Raw genomic sequence first — 12,356 nt, 5'->3', positions numbered from 1 at the left:
CCCTTTCAAGTTTCACAACATCTTTCCAATAGGAAGGAGACCAGAATTGCACGCAATATTCTAACAGTGGCCCTAACCAATGTCCTATACAGCTGCATCATGTCCTCCCAATTCCTGTACTCAATACTCTGACCAATAAAGGAAAGCATACCAAACGCCCACTGACTCTTCTTCCCACTGACTCTACCCCACTCCACACTTCCCTCTCTATTGCCCAGTATTCCTCTGTGTCCCTCCCTCAAAGTATTTCTTGCCCTCTCTCTCTGGTTATTTCTCTCTGTATCTCCAGGGTATTTCCCTCTCTCTGGCTATTTCTCTCTCTCACACTCACTCTCCATAATACGTCTGTCTCTCTCTCTCTCTCACTCCAGTTGTGGTATTGTGGGAAATATTTTAAACTGCCTGATGGGAAAATTGGCCATACTTCTGGGTTATAAATCAATAAGTTAAAAAGACTGTGGCAAAAGATCATAAACACCATTCAGGGCACATACTAAATGTAAACAAATTCTGCAATCTTAGTAAAACATCAGCAATCTTAATAGTTCCTTGTATATTTTGAACTGCAGATTCTAGCCTAAACAAAAAGTTGGTCCATAGAAACAAAGTTATGGAATGAAATTGAATGATTGAGGTGTTGAAAAACCATTAAAGCAAAGTTCAGTGTTATGGGTGGTAAACATTTCATCATAATCTTGTCACTTCTGAGCATATTTTAAAGTATATAAATGATACCCTTTCCTTTGTAAAAGCACGAAACTTGCAAAAAAAATTGAGAACTTGTATCGTTCTCTGTCTCGTGTTTTTAGCCAAAGCTGCTGTAATATTATCAATAAAGGCTGGTTATTGCCAGTTCAAACTGATTTTTTTTCATGATTTTGGAGATGCCGGTGTTGGCCTGGGGTGTACAAAGTTAAAAATCTCACAACACCAGGTTACAGTCCAACAGTTTTAATTGGAAGCACTAGCTTTCGGAGCATCGTGGTGTTGTGTGATTTTTGACGTTTTTCAAGTATTGTTTATTTATTTTGCTGTCACGGATCCCTGCTAATTAAAATCCGATTCAACAGTTATTTTACTCTGCCTCTGGATATTTGATTAGATTAGATTACATTAGATTAGATTAGATTACATTACATTACAGTGTGGAAACAGGCCCTTCGGCCCAACAAGTCCACACCGACCCACTGAAGCGCAACCTACCCATACCCCTCCATTTACCCCTTACTTAACACTACAGGCAATTTAACATGGCCAATCCACCTGACCTGCACATTTCTGAACGGTGGGAGGAAACCGGAGCACCCGGAGGAAACCCACACAGACATGGGGAGAACGTGCAAACTCCACACGGTCAGTCGCCTGAGGCGGGAATTAAACCCGGGTCTCTGGGGCTGAGGCAGCAGTGCTAACCACTGTGCCTCCGTGGCTCCCACTCTCCCTTTCGAGGTAGCTAGGTGTTACGCTCTCTCTGAATGTTTTTCTCTCTTTCCTTTTTTTTTGGCTACTTCTCGATCTCACTCTCTCCAGCTATTTCTCTCTTATTCTCCAGGTATTATTTCACTCATTTTCCAGTCTGTCTTTCTCGCTCTGGATATTTCTCTCTCAACGGATGTTTTTATCTCTCTCTCTCTCTCTCTCTCTCTCTCTCTCTCTCCCATTTTCCAGCTGGTTTTCTCTCTCTCTCTCCCCCATTCTCCAGCTGGTTTTTCCTCTCTTGCTTATTCTCCAGCTGGTTTTCTCTCTCTCTCTCCCACTTTCCAGCTGGTTTACTCTCTCTCTCATTCTCCAGCTGGTTTTCTCTCTCTCTCTCCCACTTTCCAGCTGGTTTACTCTCTCTCTCATTCTCCAGCTCGTTTTCTCTCTCTCTCTCTCATTCTCCAGCTGGTTTTCTCTCTCTCATTCTCCAGCTGGTTTTCTCTCTCTCACTCATTCTCCAGCTGGTTTTCTCTCTCTCACTCAGTCTCCAGCTGGTTTTCTCTCTCTCTCTCATTCTCCAGCTGGTTTTCTCTCTCTCTCTCATTCTCCAGCTGGTTTTCTCTCTCTCTCTCTCATTCTCCAGCTGGTTTTCTCTCTCTCTCTCTCATTCTCCAGCTGGTTTTCTCTCTCTCTCTCTCATTCTCCAGCTGGTTTTCTCTCTCTCTCTCATTCTCCAGCTGGTTTTCTCTCTCTCTCTCATTCTCCAGCTGGTTTTCTCTCTCTCTCATTCTCCAGCTGGTTTTCTCTCTCTCTCTCATTCTCCAGCTGGTTTTCTCTCTCTCTCTCATTCTCCAGCTGGTTTTCTCTCTCTCGCTCCCACTTTCCAGCTGGTTTTCTCTCTCTCTCCCATTCTCCAGCTGATTTTGTCTCTCTCTCATTCTCCAGCTGGTTTTCACTCTCTTTCTCTCTGCCATTCTCCAGCAGGTTTACTCTCTCTCTCCATCCCATTCTCCAGCTGGTTTTTCTCTCTCTCTCCCATTCTCCAGCTGGTTTTTCCTCTCTCTCTCATTCTCCAGCTGGTTCTCTCTCTCTCTCTCTCTCTCTCTCTTTCTCCAGCTGGTTTTCTCTCTCACTCTCTCTCCCCCCCATTCTCCAGCTGGTTTTCTCTCTCACTCTCTCTCCCCCCCATTCTCCAGCTGGATTTTTCTCTCTCTCTCTCTCCCCCCCATTCTCCAGCTGGATTTTTCTCTCTCTCTCTCTTTCTCCAGCTGGTTTTCTCTCTCTCTCCAGCTGGTTTTCTCTCTCCCTCTCTTTCTCCAGCTGGTTTTCTCTCTCTCTCCCTCTCTTTCTCCAGCTGGTTTTCTCTCTCTCTCTCTCTCTCTCTTTCTCCAGCTGGTTTTCTCTCTCTCTCTCTCTCTCTCTCTCTCTCTCTCTCTCTTTCTCCAGCTGGTTTTCTCTCTCTCTCTCTCTTTCTCCAGCTGGTTTTCTCTCTCTCTCTCTCTCTCTCTCTTTCTCCAGCTGGTTTTCTCTCTCTCTCTCTCTCTCTCTCTCTCTCTTTCTCCAGCTGGTTTTCTCTCTCTCTCTCTCTCTCTTTCTCCAGCTGGTTTTCTCTCTCTCTCTCTCTCTCTTTCTCCAGCTGGTTTTCTCTCTCTCTCTCTTTCTCCAGCGGGTTTTCTCTCTCTCTCTCTCTTTCTCCAGCTGGTTTTCTCTCTCTCTCTCTCTCTTTCTCCAGCTGGTTTTCTCTCTCTCTCTCTTTCTCCAGCTGGTTTTCTCTCTCTCTCACTCTCTCTCTCTCTTTCTCCAGCTGGTTTTCTCTCTCTCTCTCTCTTTCTCCAGCTGGTTTTCTCTCTCTCTCTCTCTCTCATTCTCCAGCTGGTTTTCGCTCTCTCTCTCTCTCTCGCTTTCTCCAGCTGGTTTTCTCTCTCTCTCCCACATTCTCCAGCTGGTTTCCTCCCCCTCTCTCCCTCATTCTCCAGCTGGTTTTCTTTCTCTCTCTCTCCCACATTCTCCAGCTGGTTTCCTCCCTCCCTCTCCCTCATTCTCCAGCTGGTTTTCTCTCTCTCCCTCATTCTCCAGCTGGTTTTCTCTCTCTCCCTCATTCTCCAGCTGGTTTTCTCTCTCTCCCTCATTCTCCAGCTGGTTTTCTCTCTCTCTCTCTCATTCTCCAGCTGGTTCTCTCTCCCCCCCATTCTCCAGCTGGATTTTTCTCTCTCTTCCCCCCCATTCTCCAGCTGGATTTTTCTCTCTCTCCCTCATTCTCCAGCTGGATTTTTCTCTCTCTCCCTCATTCTCCAGCTGGATTTTTCTCTCTCTCCCCCCCATTCTCCAGCTGGATTTTTTTCTCTCTCTCATACTCCAGCTGATTTTTCTCTCTCTCTCATTCTCCAGCTGGTTTTCTCTCTCACTTTCACCAGCTGGTTTTCTCTCTCTCTTTCACCAGCTGGTTTTCTCTCTCTCTTTCACCAGCTGGTTTTCTCTCTCTCTCTCTCTCCAGCTGGTTTTCTCTCTCTCTCGTTCTCCAGCTGGTTTTCTCTTTCTCTCTCTCTCATTGTCCAGCTGGTTTTCTCTCATTCTCCAGCTGGATTTTTCTCTCTCTCTCATTCTCCAGCTGGATTTTTCTCTCTCTCTCATTCTCCAGCTGATTTTTCTCTCTCTCTTATTCTCCAGCTGATTTTGTCTCTCTCCAGCTGGTTTTCTCTCTCTCCCTCATTCTCCAGCTGGTTTTCTCTCTCTCTTTCACCAGCTGGTTTTCTCTCTCTCTTTCACCAGCTGGTTTTCTCTCTCTCTCTCTCATTCTCCAGCTGGTTCTCTCTCTCCCTCATTCTCCAGCTGGTTTTCTCTCTCTCTCTCTCTCTCTCTCCCATTCTCCAGCTGGTTTTCTCTCTCTCTCTCCCATTCTCCAGCTGGTTTACTCTCTCTCTCTCTCTTTCCCATTCTCCAACTGGTTTTCTCTCTCCCTCTCTCTCTCCCCCCCATTCTCCAGCTGGATTTTTCTCTCTCTCTCCCCCCCCATTCTCCAGCTGGATTTTTCTCTCTCCCCCCCATTCTCCAGCTGGATTTTTCTCTCTCTCTCTCATTCTCCAGCTGGATTTTTCTCTCTCTCTCATTCTCCAGCTGGATTTTTCTCTCTCTCTCATTCTCCAGCTGGACTTTTCTCTCTCTCTCATTCTCCAGCTGGATTTTTCTCTCTCTCTCTCATTCTCCAGCTGGATTTTTCTCTCTCTCTCTCATTCTCCAGCTGGATTTTTCTCTCTCTATCTCATTCTCCAGCTGGATTTTTCTCTCTCTCTCATTCTCCAGCTGGATTTTTCTCTCTCTCTCATTCTCCAGCTGGACTTTTCTCTCTCTCTCATTCTCCAGCTGATTTTCTCTCTCTCTTTCCAGAGCTGGTTTTCTCTCTCTCTCTCTCTCTCATTCTCCAGCTGGTTTTCTCTTTCTCTCTCTCTCTCATTCTCCAGCTGGTTTTCTCTCATTCTCCAGCTGGTTTTCTCTCTCTCTCTCTCATTCTCCAGCTGATTTTCTCTTTCTCTCTCTCTCTCATTCTCCAGCTGGTTTTCTCTCATTCTCCAGCTGGTTTTCTCTCTCTCTCTCTCTCTCTCTCATTCTCCAGCTGATTTTCTCTCCCTCTCCAGCTGGTTTTCTCTCTCTCTCCCATTCTCCAGCTGGTTTTCTCTCTCTCTCTCCCATTCTACAGCTGGTTTACTCTCTCTCTCTCCCATTCTACAGCTGGTTTACTCTCTCTCTCTCTCTCTCTCTCTCTTTCCCATTCTCCAACTGGTTTTCTCTCTCTCTCTCCTCCCCATTCTCCAGCTGGATTTTTCTCTCTCTCTCATTCTCCAGCTGGATTTTTCTCTCTCTCTCATTCTCCAGCTGGATTTTTCTCTCTCACTCATTCTCCAGCTGGATTTTTCTCTCTCACTCATTCTCCAGCTGGATTTTTCTCTCTCTCTCATTCTCCAGCTGGATTTTTCTCTCTCACTCATTCTCCAGCTGGATTTTTCTCTCTCTCTCATTCTCCAGCTGGATTTTTCTCTCTCTCTCATTCTCCAGCTGGATTTTTCTCTCTCTCTCATTCTCCAGCTGGATTTTTCTCTCTCTCTCATTCTCCAGCTGGATTTTTCTCTCTCTCTCGCTCTCATTCTCCAGCTGGTTTTCTCTCTCTCTCTCTCTCTCATTCTCCAGCTGGTTTGCTCTCTCTCTCTCTCTTTCTCCAGCTGGTTTTCTCTCTCTCTCTCTCTTTCTCCAGCTGGTTTTCTCTCTCTCTCTCTCTTTCTCCAGCTGGTTTTCACTCTCTTTCTCTCTCCCATTCTCCAGCAGGTTTACTCTCTCTCTCTCTCTCTCCCATTCTCCAGCTGGTTTTCTCTCTCTCTCCCATTCTCCAGCTGGTTTACTCTCTCTCTCTCTCATGCTCCAGCTGGTTTTTCTCTCTCTCTCCCATTCTCCAGCTGGTTTTTCCTCTCTCTCTCATTCTCCAGCTGGTTCTCTCTCTCTCTCTCTCTCTCTCTCTCTCTTTCTCCAGCTGGTTCTCTCTCTCTCTCTCTCTCTCTCTCATTCTCCAGCTGGTTCTCTCTCTCTCTCTCTCTCTCATTCTCCAGCTGGTTTTCTCTCTCTCTCTCATTCTCCAGCTGGTTTTCTCTCTCTCCCTCATTCTCCAGCTGGTTTTCTCTCTCTCTCTCATTCTCCAGCTGGTTTTCTCTCTCTCTCTCTCATTCTCCAGCTGGTTTTCTCTCTCTCTCTCATTCTCCAGCTGGTTTGCTCTCTCTCTCTCTCTCATTCTCCAGCTGGTTTGCTCTCTCTCTCTCATTCTCCAGCTGGTTTGATCTCTCTCTCTCATTCTCCAGCTGGTTCTCTCCCTCTCTCTCTCATTCTCCAGCTGGTTTTCTCTCTCTCTCTCTCACATTCTCCAGCTGGTTTTTTCTCTCTCTCTCTCTCTCTCTCATTCTCCAGCTGTTTTTTTCTCTCTCTCTCTCTCTCTCTCATTCTCCAGATGGTATTCTCTCTCTCTCTCTCATTCTCCAGCTGGTTTTCTCTCTCTCTCATTCTCCAGCTGGTTTTCTCTCTCTCTCTTTCTCCAGCTGGTTTTCACTCTCTTTCTCTCTCCCATTCTCCAGCAGGTTTACTCTCTCTCTCTCTCTCTCCCATTCTCCAGCTGGTTTTCTCTCTCTCTCCCATTCTCCAGCTGGTTTACTCTCTCTCTCTCTCATGCTCCAGCTGGTTTTTCTCTCTCTCTCCCATTCTCCAGCTGGTTTTTCCTCTCTCTCTCATTCTCCAGCTGGTTCTCTCTCTCTCTCTCTCTCTCTCTCTCTCTTTCTCCAGCTGGTTCTCTCTCTCTCTCTCTCTCTCTCTCATTCTCCAGCTGGTTCTCTCTCTCTCTCTCTCTCTCATTCTCCAGCTGGTTTTCTCTCTCTCTCTCATTCTCCAGCTGGTTTTCTCTCTCTCCCTCATTCTCCAGCTGGTTTTCTCTCTCTCTCTCATTCTCCAGCTGGTTTTCTCTCTCTCTCTCTCATTCTCCAGCTGGTTTTCTCTCTCTCTCTCATTCTCCAGCTGGTTTGCTCTCTCTCTCTCTCTCATTCTCCAGCTGGTTTGCTCTCTCTCTCTCATTCTCCAGCTGGTTTGATCTCTCTCTCTCATTCTCCAGCTGGTTCTCTCCCTCTCTCTCTCATTCTCCAGCTGGTTTTCTCTCTCTCTCTCTCACATTCTCCAGCTGGTTTTTTCTCTCTCTCTCTCTCTCTCTCATTCTCCAGCTGTTTTTTTCTCTCTCTCTCTCTCTCTCATTCTCCAGATGGTATTCTCTCTCTCTCTCTCATTCTCCAGCTGGTTTTCTCTCTCTCTCATTCTCCAGCTGGTTTTCTCTCTCTCTCATTCTCCAGCTGGTTTTCTCTCTCTCTCATTCTCCAGCTGGTTTTCTCTCTCTCTCATTCTCCAGCTGGTTTTCTCTCTCTCTCATTCTCCAGCTGGTTTTCTCTCTCTCTCATTCTCCAGCTGGTTTTCTCTCTCTCTCATTCTCCAGCTGGTTTTCTCTCTCTCTCATTCTCCAGCTGGTTTTCTCTCTCTCTCTCATTCTCCAGCTGGTTTTCTCTCTCTCTCTCTCTCTCTCATTCTCCAGCTGGTTTGCTCTCTCTCTCTCTCTCATTCTCCAGCTGGTTTGCTCTCTCTCTCTCATTCTCCAGCTGGTTTGCTCTCTCTCTCTCTCCCCCTCATTCTCCAGCTGTTTTTCTCTCTCTCTCTCTCATGCTCCAGCTGGTTTGCTCTCTCTCTCATGCTCCAGCTGGTTTGCTCTCTCTCTCATGCTCCAGCTGGTTTTCTCTCTCTCTCTCTCATTCTCCAGCTGGTTTTCTCTCTCTCTCCCTCATTCTCCAGATGGTTTTCTCTCTCTCATTCTCCAGCTGGTTTTCTCTCTCTCTCTCTCTCTCTCTCTCTCTCTCTCTCTCTCATTCTCCAGCTGGTTTTCTCTCTCTCTCTCTCTCTCTCATTCTCCAGCTGGTTTGCTCTCTCTCTCTCTCTCTCATTCTCCAGCTGGTTTGCTCTCTCTCTCTCTCTCTTTCTCCAGCTGGTTTTCTCTCTCTCTCTCACTTTCTCCAGCTGGTTTTCACTCTCTTTCTCTCTCCCATTCTCCAGCAGGTTTACTCTCTCTCTCTCTCTCTCCCATTCTCCAGCTGGTTTTTCTCTCTCTCTCCCATTCTCCAGCTGGTTTTTCCTCTCTCTCTCATTCTCCAGCTGATTCTCTCTCTCTCTCTCTCTCTCTCTCTCTCTCTCCAGCTGGTTTTCTCTCTCTCTCTCTCTCTCTCTCTCTCTTTCTCCAGCTGGTTTTCTCTCTCTCTCACTCCCATTCTCCAGCTGGTTTTCACTCTCTCTCCCCCCCCATTCTCCAGCTGGATTTTTCTCTCTCTCTCATTCTCCAGCTGGATTTTTCTCTCTCTCTCATTCTCCAGCTGGATTTTTCTCTCTCTCTCATTCTCCAGCTGGATTTTTCTCTCTCTCTCATTCTCCAGATGGTTTTCACTCTCTCTCCCCCCCATTCTCCAGCTGGATTTTTCTCTCCCCCCCATTCTCCAGCTGGATTTTTCTCTCTCTCTCATTCTCCAGCTGGATTTTTCTCTCTCTCTCATTCTCCAGCTGGATTTTTCTCTCTCTCTCATTCTCCAGCTGGATTTTTCTCTCTCTCTCATTCTACATGCTGGATTTTTCTCTCTCTCTCATTCTCCAGCTGGATTTTTCTCTCTCTCTCATTCTCCAGCTGGATTTTTCTCTCTCTCTCATTCTCCAGCTGGATTTTTCTCTCTCTCTCATTCTCCAGCTGGATTTTTCTCTCTCTCTCATTCTCCAGCTGGATTTTTCTCTCTCTCTCATTCTCCAGCTGGATTTTTCTCTCTCTCTCATTCTCCAGCTGGATTTTTCTCTCTCTCTCATTCTCCAGCTGGATTTTTCTCTCTCTCTCATTCTCCAGCTGGATTTTTCTCTCTCTCATTTCCAGCTGGATTTTTCTCTCTCTCTCATTCTCCAGCTGGATTTTTCTCTCTCACTCATTCTCCAGCTGGATTTTTCTCTCTCTCTCATTCTCCAGCTGGATTTTTCTCTCTCTCTCATTCTCCAGCTGGATTTTTCTCTCTCTCTCATTCTCCAGCTGGATTTTTCTCTCTCTCTCATTCTCCAGCTGGATTTTTCTCTCTCTCTCATTCTCCAGCTGGATTTTTCTCTCTCTCTCATTCTCCAGCTGGATTTTTCTCTCCCCCCCATTCTCCAGCTGGATTTTTCTCTCTCTCTCATTCTCCAGCTGGATTTTTCTCTCTCTCATTCTCCAGCTGGTTTTCACTCTCTCTCCCCCCCATTCTCCAGCTGGATTTTTCTCTCTCTCTCATTCTCCAGCTGGATTTTTCTCTCTCTCTCTCATTCTCCAGCTGGTTTGCTCTCTCTCTCTCATGCTCCAGCTGGTTTGCTCTCTCTCTCATTCTTCAGTTGGTTTTCTCTCTCTCTCATTCTCCAGATGGTTTTCTCTCTCTCTCTCATTCTCCAGCTGGTTTTCTCTCTCTCTCCCTCATTCTCCAGATGGTTTTCTCTCTCTCTCTCATTCTCCAGCTGGTTTTCTCTCTCTCCCTCATTCTCCAGATGGTTTTCTCTCTCTCTCTCCCTCATTCTCCAGATGGTTTTCTCTCTCTCTCTCTCCCTCATTCTCCAGATGGTTTTCTCTCTCTCTCTCTCCCTCATTCTCCAGATGGTTTTCTCTCTCTCATTCTCCAGCTGGTTTTCTCTCTCTCTCTCTCTCATTCTCCAGCTGGATTTTTCTCTATCTCTCTCTCTTTCTCTTTCTCCAGCTGGTTTTCTCTCTCTCTCTCTTTCTCCAGCTGGTTTTCTCTCTCTATCTCTCTTTCTCCAGCTGGTTTTCTCTCTCTCATTCTCCAGCTGGTTTTCTCTCTTTCTCTCATTGTCCAGCTGGTTTTCACTCTCTTTCTCTCTCCCATTCTCCAGCAGGTTTACTCTCTCTCTCTCCCATTCTCCAGCTGGTTTTTCTCTGGCTCTCCCATTCTCCAGCTGGTTTTTCCTCTCTCTCTCATTCTCCAGCTGGTTGTCTCTCTCTCTCTCTCTCTCTCTCTCTCTCTTTCTCCAGCTTGTTTTCTCTCTCTCTCTCTCTCGCTCTCTCCAGCTGGTTTTCTCTCTCTCACTCCCATTCTCCAGCTGGTTTTCACTCTCTCTCCCCCCCCATTCTCCAGCTGGATTTTTCTGTCTCTCTCATTCTCCAGCTGCATTTTTCTGTCTCTCTCATTCTCCAGATGGTTTTCACTCTCTCTCCCCCCCATTCTCCAGCTGGATTTTTCTCTCTCTCTCATTCTCCAGCTGGATTTTTCTGTCTCTCTCATTCTCCAGCTGGTTTTCACTCTCTCTCCCCCCCATTCTCCAGCTGGATTTTTCTCTCTCTCTCATTCTCCAGCTTTTATTTTCTCTCTCTCTCATTCTCCAGCTGGATTTTTCTCTCTCTCATTCTCCAGATGGTTTTCACTCTCTCTCCCCCCCATTCTCCAGCTGGATTTTTCTCTCTCTCTCATTCTCCAGCTGGATTTTTCTCTCTCTCTCATTCTCCAGCTGGATTTTTCTCTCTCTCTCATTCTCCAGCTGGATTTTTCTCTCTCTCTCATTCTCCAGCTGGATTTTTCTCTCTCTCTCATTCTCCAGCTGGATTTTTCTCTCTCTCTCATTCTCCAGCTGGATTTTTCTCTCTCTCTCTCATTCTCCAGCTGGATTTTTCTCTCTCTCATTCTCCAGATGATTTTCACTCTCTCTCCCCCCCATTCTCCAGCTGGATTTTTCTCTCTCTCTCTCATTCTCCAGCTGGATTTTTCTCTCTCTCTCTCTCATTTTCCAGCTGGATTTTTCTCTCTCTCTCATTCTCCAGCTGGATTTTTCTCTCTCTCATTCTCCAGCTGGATTTTTCTCTCTCTCTCATTCTCCAGCTGGATTTTTCTCTCTCTCATTCTCCAGCTGGTTTTCACTCTCTCTCCCCCCCATTCTCCAGCTGGATTTTTCTCTCTCTCTCATTCTCCAGCTGGATTTTTCTCTCTCTCTCTTTCTCCAGCTGGTTTTCTCTCTCTCTTTCTCCAGCTGGTTTTCTCTCTCTCTCTCTCTTTCCCCAGCAGTTTTTTTCTCTCTCTCTCTCTCTTTCCCCAGCTTTTTTTTCTCTCTCTCTCTCTCTCTCTTTCTCCAGCTGGTTTTCTCTCTCTCTCTCTCTCTCTCTCTCTCTTTCTCCAGCTGGTTTTCTCTCTCTCTCTCTCTTTCTCCAGCTGGTTTTCTCTCTCTCTCTCTCTTTCTCCAGCTGGTTTTCTCTCTCTCTCTCCAGCTGGTTTTCTCTCTCTCTCTCTCTCTCTCTTTCTCCAGCTGGTTTTCTCTCTCTCTCCCATTCTCCAGCTGGTTTTCTCTCTCTCTCCCACATTCTCCAGCTGGTTTCCTCCCTCTCTCTCCCTCATTCTCCAGCTGGTTTCCTCCCTCTCTCTCCCTCATTCTCCAGCTGGTTTTCTTTCTCTCTCTCTCTCATTCTCCAGTTGGTTTTCTCTCTCTCTTTCACCAGCTGGTTTTCTCTCTCTCTCTCCCATTCTCCAGCTGGTTTACTCTCTCTCTCTCCCATTCTCCAGCTGGTTTTCTCTCTCTCTCTCTCCCATTCTCCAGCTGGTTTACTCTCTCTCTCTCTCCCATTCTCCAGCTGGTTTTTTTCTCTCTCTCTCATTCTCCAGCTGGTTTTCTCTCTCTCTCCCACTCTCCAGCTGGTTTTCTCTCTCTCCCTCATTCTCCAGCTGGTTTTCTCTCTCTCTTTCACCAGCTGGTTTTCTCTCTCTCTCTCTCATTCTCCAGCTGGTTCTCTCTCCCCCCCATTCTCCAGCTGGATTTTTCTCTCTCTCCCCCCCATTCTCCAGCTGGATTTTTCTCTCTCTCTCATTCTCCAGCTAATTTTTCTCTCTCTCCCATTCTCCAGCTGGTTTTCTCTCTCTCTCTCCCCAGCTGGTTTTCTCTTTCTCTCTCTCTTGTTCTCCAGCTGGTTTTCTCTTTCTCTCTCTCTCTCTCATTCTCCAGCTGGTTTTCTCTCATCCTCCAGCTGGATTTTTCTCTCTCTTTCATTCTCCAGCTGGATTTTTCTCTCTCTCTCATTCTCCAGCTGGATTTTTCTCTCTCTCTCATTCTCCAGCTGATTTTTCGCTCTCTCTTATTCTCCAGCTGATTTTGTCTCTCTCTTTCTCCAGCTGGTTTTTTCTCTCTCTCTCATTCTCCAGCTGATTTTTCTCTCTCTCATTCTCCAGCTGATTTTGTCTCTCTCTCTCTCTCCAGCTGGTTTTCTCTCTCTCTCTCATTCTCCAGCTGGATTTTTCTCTCTCTCTTATTCTCCAGCTGGATTTTTCTCTCTCTCTTATTCTCCAGCTGATTTTGTCTCTCACTTTCTCCAGCTGGTTTTCTCT

General features: G+C 46.4%; 1 protein-coding gene across 3 annotated transcripts in view; it reads right to left on the bottom strand.

The window, feature by feature from the left end:
* The window catches only part of LOC140453954 (KH homology domain-containing protein 4-like), a 91,022-nt gene that overhangs the window by 25,489 nt on the left and 53,177 nt on the right, over positions 1–12,356 (bottom strand). The window lies entirely within an intron of this gene.

The sequence above is a fragment of the Chiloscyllium punctatum genome, chromosome 28, assembly GCF_047496795.1.
Source record: "Chiloscyllium punctatum isolate Juve2018m chromosome 28, sChiPun1.3, whole genome shotgun sequence".
Taxonomy (NCBI): domain Eukaryota; kingdom Metazoa; phylum Chordata; class Chondrichthyes; order Orectolobiformes; family Hemiscylliidae; genus Chiloscyllium; species Chiloscyllium punctatum.
Note: the sequence above shows the minus strand (reverse complement) of the source record. Positions and strands in the feature narration are given on the sequence as shown.